The 21,248-nt window shown below is 33.6% G+C and overlaps 1 protein-coding gene across 3 annotated transcripts in view; it reads left to right on the top strand.

The window, feature by feature from the left end:
* Window positions 1-21,248, top strand: part of LOC142319750 (very long chain fatty acid elongase 1-like) — a 103,009-nt gene that overhangs the window by 6,420 nt on the left and 75,341 nt on the right. The window lies entirely within an intron of this gene.

Below are 21,248 nucleotides of genomic sequence, written 5' to 3'. Positions count from 1 at the left end.
TACATATACGCCCATGAATAACTTTCACCTGTATCAACAGTAAAAATTTCATACTGTCATATGTCTTCTTCATTTGTGCTAAAGAGGAAAGGAGAATTGATGTTTTCTTATTTCCAATGTGAAGGAGGATGGTTTTCAAACATTTTCAGAGGGATCTATATGCAGTCAGAATTCTGAAGGATTGTGACACTGCTATAGTAAATCCAGTAAGGAATTTACATCATTGGAGAACACTTTTATCGTGTAAGGAGAACAGGTGTCGAAATTCTTGCTGCTTAGTAAAGGAAAACATATTTGAGTGCCACTGTATTAAAGGTTAAACCTTTCTAATTTTGAAGTCAGGAACTCTGAGATTACATTTAAAACAAATTAACATGACGAAACAGATCATTAAGGTTCTGGTTCAGTAATTTGTGAGATTCAGTGCTCTCATCTTGGGAATTTGGATCCTGTTCTTTTTCGTTAATTTCTAAGTCACTATGTCTTCATCACCAACATTTTCTTCTAAACTGCATGTTTCTGGTAGATTGGAAAAGTTAACGCCTCTTCATTTGGAATAGGCTATCATAACTGAAGGAAGAGTATAATATGAAACAGATTTCTTAAATTTACTTGTAATGCCTTTGCATTATGCAAGAGTAAACAGTCTGTGAGTGGTCCTTAACGATCTTTTCATACCCACAACAAAAGGCGTATATTGTGGCTTCCCACTTATTCAGCTATTTAGTAAAGTTACACAAAAACTATAGCAAATAAGAGGTCCGAGAAGCCCCACGCCCCACCAAAATGCGTTAATGACTCCCGGCCCCTCCAGCGACAAAATAAATATAACCGCACTCCCGAAGGAGAGTTCCGGTACGGATTTCTTGTCACAAGTGACAATTAAGGATGTCCTACCGGAAATTCTAGCAATATTCCCCGCTTGTGCCAAGCAAATTCTCTGAAGGACGTGGTATTCAGTCCATCATAGAGTGTGACATGCTATCTAGGTACGGTTAGGCAAACTCTCAGACTGCTACAGTCGAACGCCAATTCAGTAGTAGGCAAGACGGCAGAACGTTGCCGCCAGGCCGAGTGTCTACTAATAGACGTGATACTGTTGTCCGGGTCGTTACTGTACGCGAACAAACAACTGACTATTCTAAATTACTTTACGTATAATACGGATAGGCCAGTACGACCCGGACCCTTTCACAGACAGCAGCGCATCTCCAAACAGAGCCGCACGGTTAGACAAATAGTCTCGCACTACGGCCTGCAGGGCACAGGACCGTTGCGGTCCTCCGACCAACAGAGGATAGAACTCCAATACAAAGAAAGAAATGACCCCAACATGCCAAAAAAAAAATTGCCAAACACATCCACAGTCGGCGCCTTCCACTTCGGCAAGTGCATTGAAGATGGAATCCTCAGTGAATCCCCCTTCATGAAGCCATACTGGCCTCAACTAAAAAGACATCGAACATCGATGCATTCCCGGAGCCGTTCCACGGATAGCCTCTCGGGGGGCTTGCCGATGGCCATCTCGAGACTGATGACTGTCGACCTAACTAGAGTCGTTTCCTGGTTTTGGGAGCACCGTCACCAAAGCCATCTTCCTGCAAGTCGGATAGCCGCTCCGACTGGGGCGCCTTGAGAGCTGCCTTCCGGGCGGCTCTCTTGTGACGGGCGGCGGGTGGTGGAGGGTGTCCGGGGCTCGTTGGTCAGTGCTCGGTCCTTTCTCGGTGCCATTCGGGAGGGCACTCGGTCTGTGGTCACAAGATCTGCGGCTTGCTCGCTCGTGATGGGGTCTCGCCCGCCCTGGCCCCGACTACTGCTTCATCTTCCGGAGCGCCTGGAGGCAGATTGTCCGGGTTCTCCTGGTGAGTCGCCACGGATGTTTGCGTGTGGTCACGACCGCCTGGCCCGCGCCGAGGGCTGGACGGTGCGCGCAATTGCATGGGCTTGGCGGCTGCCTTACAGGGGTTGTAATGTCGCATGGAACACAGTGAGCAGGTGGAATTGATGGCTGAAAAATTCAGCTGGGCCATCAAGACTGGCTGCGATAGGGTCCTACGGCGGCCAAGGCTAATGAACGGTCCCATCATCGTAGTCAGTCCGCTGATTAGAGAGTGCCTGTAGCCGTCATGACCTTCGCTTTTGGGAGGCCGTCTGTTGATCGCAGACGGCGGCCCGGAAAAAGATGGTGGTCCTCTCACCTAAGCGTGCTGGGCGCAAGGGTAGATCGTAGGTAGGCCCAAGCGTAGCCCCCTAACGGGGATTATCGTTGATGACGTGCGCGCTGAGGTCCTACGTATCTATCGGCGCGTCCGCAGTGAAGACGTAGCGTGCTGGGCACAAGGGTAGATCGTAGGTAGGCCCAAGCGTAGCCCCCTAACGGGGATTATCGTTGATGACGTGCGCGCTGAGGTCCTACGTATCTACCGGCGCGTCCGCAGTGAAGACCTACGAGCCATCAAGTAAACCACACTCGTGTTTCGGAGAGATTCCATGCGCGAGTGGCAGCGCAACCCGTGGCAGCTCGCGAAATCATGTTATGGGCCCAAGCCATTGCACGTGCAGTCCGGTTTTCGCTCGAGTTTGGTGGTCGGGACGATACGTTGACATCTTTAGCGACTTGCCGGGCGTTCCTGGATGCTCTGTTTCCGGATGCTCGGAAAGATGGTGTGGTGGTCGGCGTCGGGGAGGGTGGGACGCCGTCCCTGGCGTGCGGGTTGTAGGTCCCGTGATTGTGGACCGTCTGTTTTCGCGAATGGCGCTGGGGGTGGCCGGGTGTTGGCTGGCTTGACTCGGATGTCTTCTGTCGCCTTTTGCTTGTCATGGGGAGCTCTTGGCGGGCGGTTTTCTGGGTGCCTTGGTTTGGGCTTCTTTCCGCTTGTCGGGAAGTGGCTTTGGTGAGGGTGCTTTTGGAGCCGGAAAGGGGTTCTGGTTCGGTCGGCGGTTGTCGGCTTCTTGATGGTTTTCGGCGGGTTGCTTCGGGGGCTGGTTGTGGGGCGGCTCTGGGGATGCATCGATGTGAGATGTCTTTTTAGTCGAGGCCAGTATGGCTTTATGAAGGTGGATTCACCGAGGATTGCATCTTGAATGCACATGCCGAAGTGGAAGGCGCCGACTGTGGATGTGTTTGGCAATTTTTTTTGACATTGAGGCGTCATTTTCTTCTTTGTATTGGAGTTGTACCCTCTATCGGTAGGAGGACCGCAATGGTACTGTGCCCTGCAGGCCGTAGTTTGAGACTATTTGTCTAACCGTGCGGCTCTGTTTGTAGATGCGCTGCTCTCTGTGGAAGGTCCTCATCGGGGGAATCCCGCAGGGTTTCGTTCTCGGTTCTCTGCTCTGTAGTTTGGTATTTGACGGATTTCATTGGCTGACATTGCCGAAAAGGTTCGCGGCTCGTGCTTTCGCCGATGACTGTCTCCTGTTGGTTCGTGGTGGTTTGCGGCCGCGCCTTGCGGAACGGGAGCGGGCTGCTTTGACGACCGATTAGGGCTGGATGGATGTGTAGAATTTTGGGATTTCTGTGCCCAAAACGAAGTTTTTGGCACAGAAATCCCAAAATCGTGTAGACTGTGGTGAACCATCACTTCGGGATAGACGAAACCAGCTTTTATTATCTTATTTTGCTCGTCTCAAAGGACAGCCAAATCACCCGGCTTTTGACTCGTTCTTTAGAAATCCTAATTTAAGAAAGTACGAGGACCATCCACATCGTACTGGATTAGTAGGTGTTCGTACCCGACGTCTACTGCAGCATATAGATGTTGACACACCGTCATTCTTTCCAAAGTATCCTTGCTTATATCCACCGCGGGGAATAAACATTATACATTTTACTTTTGACCTTACGACATACAATAAACAATCAACACTACCTATTGTCTTCCAGCAAATATTTCAGTGTGTTTTTATGCTTTTTATTTTTCAAATTTGTCGTCTCAAACATTTTTTTACATAATTAATAAATTTCAATATGTGCGCCCTTAGTCGCTCGACAAATGTCCAAACGATACTCGACTTCTCTCCAAACATTAGTTAACATTTCTTCGTTAACGATTGTCATCGCATCATTAATACTGTTTTTTAAGCGGTTTAAGGCGCGATTTTTTTTGTAAATAAACAACGGTTTTGATGTCCACAAGAAAAAAATCGCAAGGTGTCAGGTCTGAACTCCTTGGAGGCCAAAGTACGGGTCCTCGCCGGCCTATCCATCGATCTCCAAATTTTTCGTTCAAAGCGTCCGTGACCGACGCATTGAAGTGCGGGGAGCACCATCTTGTTGGAAATGAAGTCTATGAATGTTTTCGAGTTCATCCGGCTGAGGAAAGCGATAATCGGTTGACACGTAAAGATACGCGATTCCATTAATTGTTTTTTCAGCAAAGAAGAAAGGCCCTGTTACACGATTTTTCATCGCACCACACCAACCATTAACTTTAGGCGAATCGCTTTTTTTCTCGATAATTGCGTGTGGGTTTTCAGAGCCCCGTATTCGTGAATCGTGTCTGTTAACGCATCCATTCGCGTGGAATGTAGCTTCGTCTGTAAAAATTATATCGTCTAAAAACGATTCGTTTTCACTTATTCTGTCCGACATTTCAACAGCGAAATTGTAACGTTTTACACAATCATCGGCTTTCATTTCCTGCAGTATCTGGGTTTTATAAGCGTGTAATTTCAGTTTTAGCAGCACAGTTTTATTGTAGCAGGTAAACAGCTGCTTCTTTAATAGCGTGGAGTTCATGTTGCATCTAAAAAAAAATTAATTTTATTTCTTTTTAATCCCTGATTTGATATTTAAACAAATATAATAATACTTAATAACAAGATTTTATGTGCGCGCGCGTGCGGGTCTGTATTTTACATGTATTGTATGTTGAGCTTTATTACGTAATAAGTTAGTTACGTAATAGGTTAATTAAATAAGCGTAAATTTTGTTATAACTCTTTCGTGTATCGTTAAAATGGAAATTTATTTTCGTTAATATTTAATGTAATTATAAGTTCCGCAAGATTGAAAATAACTTATTTGGTATTAGAGGACGGTTGATGGTTTGATGGATGGACAACGTATAAGCGAAAAAAAATTTTAGATGGAATAATTTTGTTGTTTAAAAGTAACGTCTTAGAAACCTCGGGGCCAGGAACAAAATTTAGCGCTCGTATAAATCCGGTTGCAGAAATTTTCCCGTGTTATAATTTAAATGAAAGTACCGACTTAAACTCGTATGATTTCCTGATTTAAATTTCCCAAAGTGTAACTTACTTCTGACCTCATTCTGTTTATCTACCGACCAAAATTTCTCTTTAAAACTATCACAAAAATCCTGTAACTCCCTATCTGAGACTCTACGAACGAAAACCGCAATCTTGTTTCTGAATCGGTTGAAAAAATGCTACATAATATTGAACATATCTGACTCCAATCTTTAATATTTCTAGCCTTTAATTAATTTAAAAATTCAATCGGGTTCCTCAAGTCTAAGCGTGTCTTAATAGGTTTTACAAAATAGCTATTATTACGTTTCAGATAATATTTCGTCTAATATTAGTTTCTACGATTTTTTCCCCGCTAGTTTATTTTTTACATCGGTGATTTCATTAGAAAATTTTTCATTAACTTTTATTTGTTTGTTCTGTAATCGCTTTAATTTTGTTTCATTAACGCTACCTTTTCCTGTGTCACAATTAACCGGTCTTTGATATCATTTTGTTTTTCACTTAAGTCCCTAACGCATCCCACAATTTTATTATCTAAGTGACCCGTTTCGGACTGACAAATTGCTCTGTTTAAATCTTTCTCGGTCACCTTTTCTCAAAATTTTGAATTTGTTTCGTTACTTCATCCCTAATCTCACTCTTAGCGTTATCTATTATTTATAAATTTTCCTTCCTAATCGTTTCAATTTCCTCGGCTACATGTTCTTTAAACTCCTTTCCCGTAAGTAATATTTTATTCTCAGATCTATTTATATTTTGAACAATGATAGTCTTATGCTACCCTCTTGTGAAAAAATTCCTTTTATAAAAATTCCCACCGCTTAAAGGGCTACTTAGATTGACAAAAACAATTTTTACTGTTTACTGTTATTCATTTGGAATCGGTATGTGTTTCATATTTACCGACATCTTTTGTCAGAAAGATTGGACAAGTAAAAGTGACATATTTATGACCGCAAATTCTTTCTTTTTTTGTTTGTGCTGTATAACATAATTTATTGTGTTTCAATACATCTGTATGTTGCTAGTAAGATAAGCTATTTCTGTAAATAAATAAATCCGTAACCCTCGTAGCAATTATAATACACAAGTCACACACAAGCACATTTCTGAGAAAAAAATGGTCAGATTCTTTCTAGTCTTAATAAAACCTTTTACATCGTAAAAACGTGGTTCAAATTGTTAAATAAAACTGATTCCTTTGTGAATATAAAAAAAACCGACTTAGATGCCATATAATTTCATTATCAAATGCTTGCCAACCTTTTGATAATGAAAGTCTGCTCTGATATGATGATTTGATAAACTGGAAATCTGCTCTCTAAGTGCAAACATACACGTTCAGTAAATCAAGTAATAGTAATAATCTCAATGTAATTTTGATGCTGTGATAATATTTCTCTTACAGTGTCACTCCAAAAAATTTCTTGTCTCAAATATTTGATTTTTAGTCTGTTCATTTTAATTTCCGATGAGCATCAGTAATTATTAAATTACTTTTTTGTAGATATGCACAAGTAAGCTCGTCCATTACATCTTTCAGAGCTAATATTGTTACCCGATATTGTAAGTTAGTCAGAATCTTTTCACAATATTTACAATTAGGGTCATTCCATTCTGCTATCTGACTTTTACAATACTCAATTAATGTACTGTCTCATAATTACTGAAGCGCTAACTGTGAAATACCTGGACAATCATCTAACCTCATTTAACGGTTTAAATAATATAACATCGTGATCTGACGCTTAGCAAATTCTTTAGAATTTTTCTTGTTTGTACTAGATTGATGTAACATTTTGTATACAAATGTACAAAATGGAAATCAAATTTTCTATATCCTACATAATAGATACATTTTTCCACTAGTCATCTAATCCTATTTCTTCCCTAAGAATATCTTCCGTAAGAAAGTTGCGTTGTATGCTACGCCCTAGTCTCAACTAAATGTTTCATTGAGTATATTTGCAATAGCTGATTGTAGATGCACAGGGAATAAATTTCTGTGTGCAATTTATTCCAATACTTCTAAAATCATTGCGCAGCTGTGCATCTGCACAGCTTTAAGGGAACTAAGCACACAAAATAATTGCAAGTTATATTTTTATATACTTAAAATAAAAAAAGGTACTCATTACTATTTTTAATTTAACGCGATTAAATGTTGTAATGCGAATAAACAGTATCAACTCAGAAAGCGATTTGGGCCAATTAAAATAATAAAAAAGATTGTATAAACCTGTGCTATACATTTACGTGAAAATGCTTAATTTTCTGTTTGCATTTTATATTTTTTAAAGTAGAAGTTCATATCTGATGAATAGTACAGTTCTTATACTGTTGTTGAGATATGTATTCTTTTCAATAATAACTGTTCAGTTACAAAACTTTTGTAAGCTATTGTATGCAAAATGTAATAATCTATTATGCAGGGTGTTCCACGAAGAAACAGGAATTTTCACGATATGTTCTATCGGTGAAAATAATGAAAAAACTTCACATAAACAATTCTGGCAACGCTTTATTTTCAAATTATGACTAATGAAAGATTTCACCCAAATTTAAGCTCTTCTAATAAAAAGAAGCCCTACTGTAATTTTTTGGACCCAAATAAGGAATAAAGTTGGTGGTTTCTTATGTAAATTGAGTCGGGAAACCCAATAAAAAGTAAATAAAAACTTTTAAAAATCAGTCTTTTTTATTGAAGCAAAACAGATCAAAAATAGACAGAAAATCGTATTACTTTTTCTGTTCCTAATTAACATTTTCCTTAATATAGCAAAACAAAAAATAAAATACATGAAATGATAAAAGGTAACAGAATAATTAACATCAGTTACAGTAATTTTTCAAAATTCCCTCCTACACAATGTACACAGCATTCTTCGTGACATAAAATGTTTCCAGCGGCTTTCTGTATAATCTCAGGATCGTTTTGTATAATTCAATAACATTTTGTATTTTAATGAGTAACACTTCTTTAGTATTAACATTTTGCCGGTATAGTATCGTTTTCATGTGGCCCCAAATGAAGTAATCTAGTGGCGTTAAGTTAGCTGATTATGGTGTCTAATTGTTTGTTTATCACATCCAATCCGGTTTAAGAAATTAGCATTCAAATGATTTAGAACAACTAAAGGAAATTGTGGCGTTGCACCATCTTGCGGGAAAATCATTTGCAATCTAGTTTTCCAAAAAGCCAGGAAATTATTTCTCAAGAAATGAATGTATGCATCTTCGTAAGGTTTTTCATTTAAAACAAACGGTCCAGAATTTTGTTATAAATAATACCACACCAAACATTGATGTTAAATCTATGTTGGAAACTAGTTCCACCATACATGTGGATTGTCTTCGCTCCATAAATGACTATTTTTAGAATTCTAAAGAAGAATTTCAGTTTTTAAAGTTCTCTGTTGTAAAAGTGGCTTCATCAGTAAATAAAATTGAATTTACCTCATCGGCGTTGTCTGGAAGCCAATGACAGAAGTTTAACTGCTGGGAGTAATCTGTTGGCTCAAAATTTTGAACCTTCTGCAGGCGGAAAGGATAAAAAATTTCTTTCTATAGGATATGCCACACTTTGTAACAAACCAGTGCAACATGAAATTCACTTGTACTAGTGCCTGGGCTATGTTGAATATGCTGAATCACAGTGTTCATCATTAACACGATGATTTACTTGCATTCAATAGAAAATGTACATGTTGGAAATTTTGCTTTTGTCCGTAAATGTTGATTAACTAAAAATTTTTTAAAAAGAATGTTTATTAGGTGCTGAAAGAATAATATGATTTTCTGTCTGGTTTGCTTTAATAAAAAATGATCTTTAAAAGTTTTTATTGGCTGCATTTACATTAATTTTCTCAGAATTAAATTCCCTACAAGTTTTGCTAATATTTAACATTTATTAATCATTTAACAAAGCTGTTGTCTTACAAACGTAAAAAAATGTTGTTTTTCAACATCAGATTTTGTATTTTACATCTGATATTTTAAAAACTACTGGAGTTATAGTTCTGGGACCTGTTTTATCCTATTTCTCGGCTCAAATTACATACGATACCGTAAAATTTACTCCTTAATTTGGTTCTTAAAAATTACAGTAGTGTTTCTTTTTTTAGAAGATCTGAAATCTGGAAGAAATCTTCAGTAGCTGTAACTCGAAAACAAAGCATTTTCAGACCTATGTTTGTATGAACTTATTTCATTATTTTCACTGATAGAACACGAACTAAAAGTTTTTCTGTTTTTCGTGGGACACTATATATCAAAAACTACATCTTTTAAAGATAGATAATTTACTAAATATTAAAAATAAAATGTTTATCTTATACCGTTCATGTTAGTATAATTAGTTATAATAGGTTCTCAATTGGAGAAGAATGCAGTCACTTCACAGTGGTCTGCCGCAAGGCAGCTATGTAAAACATATTGTGGGGCTATCTGAAACAACTGAATTTTTTCAGTTTTTTTCCAGTTTTTTTTTTTTTTTTAAATATAGTTCTGCTGAAACGATGATTTGAAGAACAAAAAAGCTTTTATGACGAATAAAAACTCTGTCCTTAATCATAACTAAATATTGATTTTTTAAAAATGTAATCTTTTAAATTTATGGATTTTGTAGAACTTAATAAGGTTTAATATGGTATAGTTAAGTCTAGTACGGGACTCAAGACAGGACGGACCGGCATTGGGTAGCTCCGATGGCAGTGTAATTTGTGAGTGTAATTGTTGTGTTATGTGTAAAAGTGTTTTACAACAAAACATAGAGTTATCAATTGACTGTTGAGTAATGACATTGTATATTTTATATTTTTTTCCACAGAAGGAGCGTACATAAATTTTTTTTTACATTATCTAAAGTGTTTGATGCATATAAAGAATCTGAAAGTATAATCTGTGCTGAGCAGAGTTACTTTTTCTGAAAATAATGTTGTTCACTAAACAACTAGTCTTTGGTAGTGAACAGAGTGAGATGTCCCCCTGGAATTAGTGATGAAGCCATTGAGAAACCATCTCTTGTTTTTTTAAATTAAAATGTGGCTCATTTTAAATGCCAGGTCACCTGCTGAACTTTATTTTACAAAATTTTTTATGAAAATTTTACTTACCAAATTGTTAAGAATAAAGATTATGAAATACTATCAAGCTTCTATTTCTACTCTGTACTAAATCTTTGAAAGATTTTTTAATTTTGAGTGTTTTTTTTTTTTAATGGATTATTTATGGATAGCATATATATAACTATTTGGTTAATTGAAAGCTTAAATATATTAATATAATTGATGAAAATATTTTTTTGGTAATTTGATAGTATTATCCGAAGGAAGTTGATAAAATCAAAAATGGATTATTGTTTCTAATTTCATGTAAATTAGATAATGGTGAAGATTATATGCACAACACTATCAGTTGACTTTGCTGGTAATGTAATATATAATATTAATTTCAGATTATAATTAATTAATCTGTTACATGTTACATTATTTGTATATTAGCTGTAAAGAAAATTTTATCTAATGAAACTACGAAAAAGATGATATTTTAATGATATTTTCAGTAACAGTATAGGTTAACCTGGAATTTTACAAATAAATTTTATTTCTACATTAGTTTAAACAATTAAAAAAAAAAATATTGAATATTCATTGAAGATTATGAATAAAATATTTATTGTTCCTTATGAATATTTAATGATATTTAAATTGATGTTTACTGGGGTTTTTTTATATTAAGAAGTTAGCGTTTAGAGTGTTGTAGGCCTACTGAGAACTATTTGAACAAGTCTATTCGTTTTAACCCTCGAGTTGGTTATATTGTTATACTTTTTCATTCATGAATTCCAACACTATTAAGAATATCTTTATAAAAAGATTAAAGTTTTATATATATAATTACATAATTTAATTAATTATAAAATCAAAACCACCAGATACAGTACATTAAAGGTAAGAGACACTTACTTTTTTTTTTTTACTTGCATACTATGGTACGAGAAAGATATTTTAATGTTATATGACAATGCTGTATATTCTGTTGTACTCTACATCTAATTTCTGATTTTAACTGCTGACAATGAAGTAAATCTTTGAAAGCGCTATAGTTGGTAAGCGTCTTACTTTTAATAAACTGTATCTGGCGGTTTTGATTTAACTAATTTGTGATTTTAATTTAATTAATTAAATTATATTATTCGATACATTAGGAAAAATGTCTGAAAAAATAATAAAATATAAGTATATATATATATATATATATATATTTGCATGGATTGCTTGGAGTAACGTTTTTTATTTTTTTTATAATTGAGGGAAATCATCCCATTGATCCAACTTTTTGTTTATTTATCATACAGGATTAATAAAATCACAATAAAATTAGAATGATGAAAATTTATTGTGAATTTATTTGGAATATAGGTCATGTTTTAAAAAGTCCAGTTTAATGAAACTGGAATAAAAGGGAATAAAAGATGTATTTGAACTTTAACATAACATCATTTAAAAATCTTTCCGTGTAATAAATGATCGTACTTTGATATGATGGTACATATACGCTTGTAATAAACAAAAGTATTTAATAATGGTTCTTTTATAAACTGTCTAACAGGGGTGCACTTGTAAATTTTCCAGTACTGAACATTTAATTTGTACTATAGGACACTGCAAAATTACGGTTCACAGTCACAGCAGCTGGTTATATGACAGCGTTATGAAAAATGCATGTTAATTTTTATGTTTACATTGAAAATCTTTTCTTTTTCTTGCCATATTTGTAACTGTTTTTTGTGAATTAGATTTTTAGTGACTTATTTTACTGCCATTTGCCTTTTGATATCCAAAAGCAAGGACTATTTTTCGTGCTGTCCTGATTTTTATAATTTAGGTTATATTTTTTTATAAGCTCATAGTTTGTTAATAATATATCAGTAAAAACAAAGGTGAAGAATTAAAGCAAAGTTTTAATATCCACAAAAACATTTTAATACGTAAAATTTCATCATACATGACTGACTTAAAGAAGTGATAATTTCTTTCATTAAGAAATATAATAACATAGGCCAGACAGACTTTAAGTTAAAACTAATTTTATGAGAAAGGGCAATTTTTTATTTCTCCTAAAAAGCGCTGTACTGGAACAGCATTCCTGTGCTCTCTGGCATCAATGCATTCCTGATATGAAAGCACGTTCTACAAAATAATGTACGAATAAAAATTTGTTTTATAAGAATCTAAATACAACCAGAAAAATAATTTGTAATGTGTTTCAATGTAAAAAGTAAAATTTGGATGGATTCCCATCATAAATTATAAACAGAATTTATTAAAAAAAAAAGTAGAAAGCTTTGAATTATACGTTATCTCAGTTCCTTGATATACTTGATTTGGTGCTGATTTATATATATATTTTTTTAAAGTAGCATACGTTTAGTTATTGATGAGCACGGGATTGTTTCTCATAAATTCTGGCTAAATTTATACTTTCTGTATTGTCAAACAATTTTTCATGCATGTATTTTTTTTGGGAATAAGAACTAAATAAGAGAGACTTCTGTGATTTAAAATCAACTAACCAAGATTTGTGTTTATTTCAGATCCAATATACAGAGCGCTGATTAATTAATGTAATTACATTTTTTTTGTAATGTTACTTTGTTTACGCTTATTAAATTATGATTAATGTTTCTTCCGTGAACTTTAAAATGTCTTGTTTTATATATCAAAGAAATCGGTATTGTCAAAAGTTAAAAACTTCTCTTGTTTTATGAGATATTGACTTTTATTTTTATGACGCTTATTGAAAAAATTAAATCAAGTGGAAAACCAATTTTATTTACCACCTGTGAGGGGGAGTTATCCTTATAACTATTCCAGTTGTAATTTTTATTTAACTTATATTTCTTCCACTTTGTATATTTTTCATCTATACGTTTAATTTTTATATGCTTTTTTTTACAAATGCACGTGTATGTATTATTTTCTTTATTAATTCATTTTTATGTTTTGAGTGTATGCGTATGTTAATTTTAATTAATTTATTTTATCGTTTAATTACCAGTTAATATTAAACAAAATTAATTAATAAAGGTAAGAAAAAATAATAGTTATCATGTTAAGATGAAGGTAAGTTAAGTACTAAAAAAGTTGAAAATTTTTTTAATTATAATATCTGCAATATTGATCTTTATTTGTTGAAATAAACTTTATTAAAAAATAAATTTAGATTCAGGAGGTCTTATAAAAATGAAATAATACAAAAAGTATTAGGAAGTTTGTTTCAGTTAAAATAAATTTATTATTAGCGGTAGTAATTGTTAACGGGTTAATATTTTTATTGTAACATGTAAATTTTTTTAAATTGTGGTTACCGGGTGAGGCATCATCTTTTGTGTAACTGCTCTTTGATATTATTGCACTCTGCAGCATATTTTTTGGCCAATCAAACTGTTAACCGGCATATCGTTACGGGTGTTATGCTCTGCTGTCATCACAGATAAATTATGATGACCACATTCACCAGCCTAAAAACATTTAGCATTTTATCAACTTATTATTAAATCGTTTTTATGAGGTAATGTTAGAAAGTAAGTTTTTCATAACCGGTTTATTTTTATGATTTCATATTATAGATATATGTACATATTTTGAAAAGATACATATATACTGTGTTTTTTTTTTTTGTAATCACCCTTTTGGTTGAAAGATTTGTTGTAAGTACAAGATCTACAATCCAAAACCATTTTTTGATGGAAGTGAAAATTTGTTGATAGAACAATTATCACTCTTGAATGCTTTCCTGGGATACTCCTGTTCACAGTGATTAAGATTTTATCTTTTGAGAGTAATTGAATATTCTATCATTCGTTTGGTAACTCTTTGATTCAGGATTTACCCCCTTTATCCCTTTTTGATACTAATCTAATCAAAGATTATCAATTCTTAACGTACTGTTGCTAATTATTTATACTGGATTTGTATAGTTTTTATTGCCATTTTCTAATTTTTAAATCTGTAAGTAATAGATGATATATTTTTAATGTGATGATTTTTATGTAAGTTCTTTGAGACTTAAAACATATTATGTACGGCTGATTCTTTTATACAAATTATACGTGCATTTCATTTCAAATTTATCATTTTTAAATCTTTGATTTTTATTATATCGTTAACATAAAATATATCTCATTTATTTATTTTTGAATATCTGTTGTGGTTAAATTGCCGGTTACTATACTCAAATCATCTGGGTTTCAATTTCACATTTTGGGTAGTAGAAAACTGTTAAAAAAAAATCGGCATTAACTGCTGACATCATTAACTCTTAATAAAGCCAGTATGCAGTACTGTTTTAAATTAATCAATACCCTACACGTATTGATTTATTAAATAAGGATATAGATGTTGGCAGTTATCATGATAAAATCCAGATTGTTTTCCCAAAACACATAGACCGTGGCCGCTAAGGATCTAGGATTTTTGTCATTTATTTTAGGTGTAGTGCAAGTTTAATTACTGAAATGTGTCTGTAAAAAACATACATTCAGAACTGTACATTAGTGGCCATTACCTCTTCAAAGTATACCATTTGTATGTCTGTGCAGTAGTTCATATGCTAGTTACATTTCTAAATATAAATTTAGAATGCTCTGAAGTATTTTTGATTTTGGTTGATTTCATTGATGTAAAAAAATCCCCATCTGCAGTTGCAGGCTGACTGTGCATTTCCATATGTAATTCTGGAAATGACAAGAAATAAATCATATGAATTAAAGGTAGGTAATTTAATCCAGTAATTAATATTTTGGCGCGCTAATGTAAAAATTCATTCTGAAGAAGGTGAGATCTCTATAAAAATAATCTAATCTTCAGAAAACAAGCTAGTAATGGAAGAATTTAGTGTATAACCTCAATTAGTTGATATAATTTGTACTATTTTTTTACAATATTCAACAGAATGCATTTATAAATGATACTTTCTGATTCGGTTGATGATAAATCTTTGAAGCCAAACAATAAAAAATAAAGTTTTAAATGAATTTCCAACAAGTGACCCTTAAATTTTTACTTTCACCCTTTAAATTCCAGGCTGTATGAAGGAAAAATACAATTATAAAATCTTTAAAAAAGTTGGTAAAAATTCTATTTCTTGTTAAACATAAAATATTATCTTTTTTTTCCCACATATTTCTTGTATATATGACTTATTTTGTGAGTATATTATAAGTGTTAAAATCCTTTTTTCTTTGTAAAAGTTTGACTGTTTTAACTTTACCGGTTTGAATTAAATGTCAATAATTTGTATATATGTCCATGATATTTTGAATAAGAACTGGTTTTAATGAAATGATGTTATAATTTTTTATCACTAATTTTGTGTTAAAATCTTTCATCTTGTATGCTGAAAAAACTTTGATTTCCTACTTAAATGGAGGTGATTGCTTGCTGTTCAATAAAATAATTTGTTTATTCATTTATTTTATGAGGTAACAAGATTATGAAGCTTAATATATTCATAATTATGCTTTATTTTGAGATACCTTTGGGAGTAATTATTCTTCTAATTTGTTTGTTATAGTTAGTTGTTCAGAGAAACAGTGTGCAAATTTTTACATATTTGTTTTCCTTTTATTTTTTTTTACAGTAGTCCCGCTGTTACATGTTTAATAAGTAGATCATTTTCTTTAAGTTTTTTTTTTTGAGGTTTTTAGGGGCATCGACTACTTTGGTCATTAGCCCCATCCCACTTAAAAAAAAAAAAATAAAAAAAAAGTTTGATAATTCATATTTTCATGGAAAAATGTTAAAATTTCACATTCGTCTAATTTTAAATCCAACACATTACCGCCTAGGCTTTCCTTTCGGCCATCCTTTCTTGCGTTTTTCCATTCTGCGAACGGCCTCAACTTCCGATGACAGTGTGTCTGAGGCTTCAGACATGGCATCGTCTTCTCTTTCTGATGCCAATGACGTTCGCCGGCTTACACCAGGTGATGAAAGCTTCAATGGTGCTGTGAGCATCGTTGCAATTGAATCTAAACTCGCAAGCGATGCACTTTCGGCGGCTGATGAACTTGATTCAATGTCTAAGGCTGTGCTTGGGCCGGCTGATACAGAAGCTCGCCACAGTTGTTCTCTGAGCTTTTGGAGCTTCTGTACGTACAGTCTTATTATCGTCTGTGTCTGGTGCTTTTTCGATAATTACTTGCACCTCTATTTTGGTTGACTCAGATTTTTCCTGTACTCTTGTCTCGGTATCTTTAGCTTTATGACTCGTCATCGGAGTGATCTTTTGGTCTTTGTCAGATAAATCAAGACTTTTCTTCTTTACGTCTATTGATGGCATTATAATCGAAGATTTTGCCGGTTTTTTAAACTGCGCTGGTATGAGTCTTATATCAACGACGTCAGTCCGGGAATGAGCCTTCTCATGTTTACTTTGTTGTGTCTGATGAGTCGACTCGATCGTGGAATCAATGATTCTTTCTATCTTTGTCGCGAGACTCGGTGCCATCGTATTAAGCAACTGCTCCATGTTGATTTTAGATGTGGGGGGAGCAGCAGCTGCTTCTGTGTATGTAGTCGATGGTCTAGGTGTACGTAGATTGACAATCTTCTTCGCTTCAGGATAGTTAACTTTTTGAAGCGTTTTAACTTCCTGAATGGCTGTTTCTAATTGTATACTGGGCAGTTTCTAGATCGACAGTTGTGGTGCCCTTTACAATTAATGCAGACTGGAGGGTCTTTACATGGATCACCCTCATGTATCTTCATTCCGCATATTCAAATTTCCTGCGCTTCACATCTAGCTGCAGTGTGTCCGAAATGTTGACACTTAAAACATCTCATCGGCTGCGGAATAAATGCCCATACATCAAGCCGATGGATGCAAGGTCGTACCTTTTCAGGAAGATTTGGCTTATTGAATGTCAAAACATGTGAGGCCGAAGGAAGAATCTCACCATTTCATCTCATAGTAAGTCTGCGACAATGTGTCACTCCCTGACTAGACATTTCCTGCACTATTTCTTCTTAAGTACAGTTAAGAAGTTAACAGCAAACAACAACTCCTCTAGATGTATTAAGTGTACTATGCGGTTGGACAGTAACCGCAAATTCACCGATCTTCTTCAACGCCTGGACTTTCTGGCTTTGCATGTCGTTGATAGTTTCGATATGTAATCGTTTTATGGATTTCCTTGACAGGACCACCAGCACAATTGGTAATCTCTCTAGCAATTAAGCAGGACTTACCTTTTGGAAGTTACCATTCTCTTTCGTAATGACCAAAAATCTTGGTTTGGGAACATTGTTTCCAAACAAAGCTCTTCTTAAATCTTTATTGATTTTATCAGCATCTTTTCTCATCTTACACTCTCCTTACTTTTTTTCCTCTTCGCTTGAGCCGAATCGGCGGTTTCTAAACGAGGCTGTTTACGTGCACCCTCTGCCACGTTAGTTTGTTCAGGAATATTCATGAACATTTATCTCTTCTGTAGCAAGGCTACCCGCCAGAGTACACCCAACTCCAGGGCTACTAACCTTGGAGGTCCGATTTGGTACTCCGGTGGAACCGGCATATGTCCTGGCAGAGAGCGGATGCGCAGTCTCTGCACTGACCCCAGGTTCCTACCAAAGCTTTCAGAGCTCCCATGCACCGACATACATGGGCACCATTGCTACATGCTTGCCATCGCAGGGGGCATGTGGACAACGGAAGGGTCTCCGTTACACCTACAATAACGTTGACCCTGGCCGCCACATCCCCAGCTCCATACCACATACCAAGTTTGGTATGTGTCCACTAAATTGTTCATATCCTGCAGGTAGCCGAAAAATCCAATCCGTATGGTGACCTGAAGGTGAGACAGGTCAAAAGAAAAAGCATATCCGAGGAATTTACTCGGAGCCCCGTTAGCTAGCTATATGTATTGTACATAAGTACAGCTGTTACCGCCCTGGATGAGGAACGTAGATGTTGTTAAAGTTATTTGTTAAAATTAAATTGAATTGTATGATTTACTTACCAAAATTTTGTTATGTTTGAATTACAGTTTCAAATATTTTCATTAATCGTGTTTTTGTGAACACGGTTTTCCAGTGTGAAGTTAAACGATGATTTATTTTCCTCTTTTAAATATTAGAGAATTTACGGTGGCCTCATCCTTTAAGTTAGGTCTTGCGTCGTTTATGTATTTTATTTTTTCGAACAAACGACAGTAGTGTATATAGAATGAAGTCTGGTATAGTACAAACATTTTTATTCTGAAAAAAATTTTGCCGTCTTTATTATTGTCATTGTTGTTTAACATTGTCAAGTTTGTTTTTTCAATGTTACAAAAAAAAGAAGATTTAGATGCCAATTGATTAAGGTTATAGAAATAGTAATTTTAACAATTGATGTTTGTATACAGTGGAATGTCAGTTATTAGGATTGGTTTTTACAAGGCTGAATCTGGATAATCGGAAATTAAAAAAGATTTACCGTATGTACTACAAATATCATTTTAATATTTAATGTATCACACTTAGTAATACAAAAATATAAAAAGAAACTGAATATTAATAAAATTAAAAAGGTACTTGAAATGTACATACGTGTAATAAAAAACTGATAAGGAACTAAAATCCACTGAATAGAAATTTGCTTATAAAAGAATCAGAATTTACAAAAATTATTTGAAAGGAATAAAAATTTACTATACTATACTAAAAATTTACTATGCTTTACTATACTAGATTTACTATACTTTAAATTTCATTTAAAAAACCTTATAAGTAAACAAAAAATGTGTTGCATAGAAATTGATTTGAGTTACTTGTGTTATAAAATTATAATTTCTTAAAAATTATAAAATATAAAAAAATTACTGCAGTTGTAATAGAATAAAATTTAGTGACAGTTAGTAATCAAAACACTTTTAAAAATTCTACTTCTTAAAAAAAATTTTTATCTGTATTTGTTTTAATTTGATCTTCTGTTGTCAGCTGCAAGATCATGTAATTATTTTAAACAAAGAATGCGTGTAGAATCGCATTCTTTTTGTCGCTTCAACCAGTCCATAGCAATAGACAAAGATTCACGAGCTTTTTTGTACGACAGCAATTCATTAATGCTTGACCAATTAATATGCTTATCAGAAGTATATTTTATAATTTGTTTAATATAGGCCTAAATTTACTTGTTTTTTCTTCTTCTTCATGTAATACTATAAATTGCAAAAAAGTCAATTAAAAATCCAATAAAATCAAAGATTGACTGTTGAAGCAAAGCTTTGTTTAAATAGTATTATAGATTTTTTAAGTAACATATTAATTTTTTAAAATCGCCTAGTACTGATGTAAGTAAGCAGTCTAAGTAGTTAGACATCCAGAAAATGTGCGTTTGGTTAATCGGTGTCCCACTGTATACACTTTATATATTTATGTAGATTTTAGTTTGAACCGGTTATATGAAATTTCATAATTTTAAAAATAAAATTAAAAAAAAGCTATTCCATTTTAAACAATATTTACCCATATTAATTATTTAAAGTCATTTTTTAGGGTGGGGGGAACTATAAAAGATTGTTTTGTTGTAGTACTTTGAACTAGTTTAATGTAGATTAAGAGCCACTAACTAAAAGTTGTATTGCAACATGTTACCTGTAAGTTGGAATAGCTTCCGGTAAACCCAGAATTTTGTTGATCTAGACTGAGTGTGGTCATCTCATTAACAATTATTCGAATGATTTTTGTTCTGCTGGAACCGGTGAATTTAATTTCAAGGGATTGTAATCAAATATATCTATATGAGTGTTATCCAACTTTATTTCCCGAGGAATTTTCTTTTAATAGCGTAATCGCTATTAACATTAATCGTTTCTATTGCTTTTATTCATCTAGTAATTCTAAATTTCAATTTTTTGAAATGTTTTATTTATTTATTTTTCAAAATCTTTTAGTATCTTGCAGTTGAAATTAAAGTCATTTTGAATGGTTTATGACAAATGATGCTTAGTTCATTTTGGCCGGTAGGCTAACTTATAATTTAAAGGTTAACTTATAAAGTTATAAATTTATAGGAGAAAATGTAGTCTGCATATGACAGCAATACCTGTTTTCTTTCTTTCTTAAGAATCTGTATTTCCATGTCTGCGATATAAATAAATATTGTTTTCTACCATTCAGGCTATCTTATAAAGCAATCCTTTAAGTAAGTCATAATAATAATACAATCGTATAAATAAATTTTATATATTTTTATATAAATGTTAGATGACATTTTTTAAGTAATAATTAATCACAAATAAGTAACAACAGAGATTATTAAAATCGCATTACTAGGATAGTGTTTAACCGGTTTATTAAACCTGGTTTTTGCTGTTGGAATTTTATCTCGGTTCACATCCTTCAACTTCCTGAATATTATCAGAAATGTTCCAGATGTTGGTCGTAAAGTTGCAAATTATTTTTTACTAACTATGTATGCAAAATTAAATAGGAAGTGCATTTAAAAAAAATTATATAACTGAAGTCGATAATGTTTCATTATATATTTTTTTTATTTAAATCTTATAAATTCTTTACTGTGCGAGTGTAATGAAATTTTTATTTTATTTTAATATTATTGACTAATATGTTATAGATTGTTATCAGTAGAATTTTATGAATGAAATTTTTGGTGTAAGAGATCACTAACTGGAATTTTTTTTTTAGAGAAAACATTGTCAAATTAAATGTTATCCATCATAAGTAACTTTTGTGTAATGGCAGCTCCTTAGAATGTGTTAAAAGATATTTTGGTTGTTTCAATTACTGTTTTAGAAGAATAAAATAATTATCTTTAAAATTATGTTTGTAAGGTATTTGTAATTAAAAATTCCTGTAAAACGTGAACTATGTAAATCTTTTATGAAATAATATATTAGTGAAAATAATATTTACTTGTACACCAAACATTTTATTGTGCTTGTTGATTATCCTTTTTTTAAAGTGAACTGATGTGCGTAGGTGCCAAATAAATATTTCTTAACCGTATGTTAAAATCAT

The sequence above is a fragment of the Lycorma delicatula genome, chromosome 2 (assembly GCF_047948215.1).
Source record: "Lycorma delicatula isolate Av1 chromosome 2, ASM4794821v1, whole genome shotgun sequence".
Classification (NCBI taxonomy): Eukaryota; Metazoa; Arthropoda; class Insecta; order Hemiptera; family Fulgoridae; genus Lycorma; species Lycorma delicatula.
This window is presented reverse-complemented; position numbering and strand designations above follow the sequence as displayed.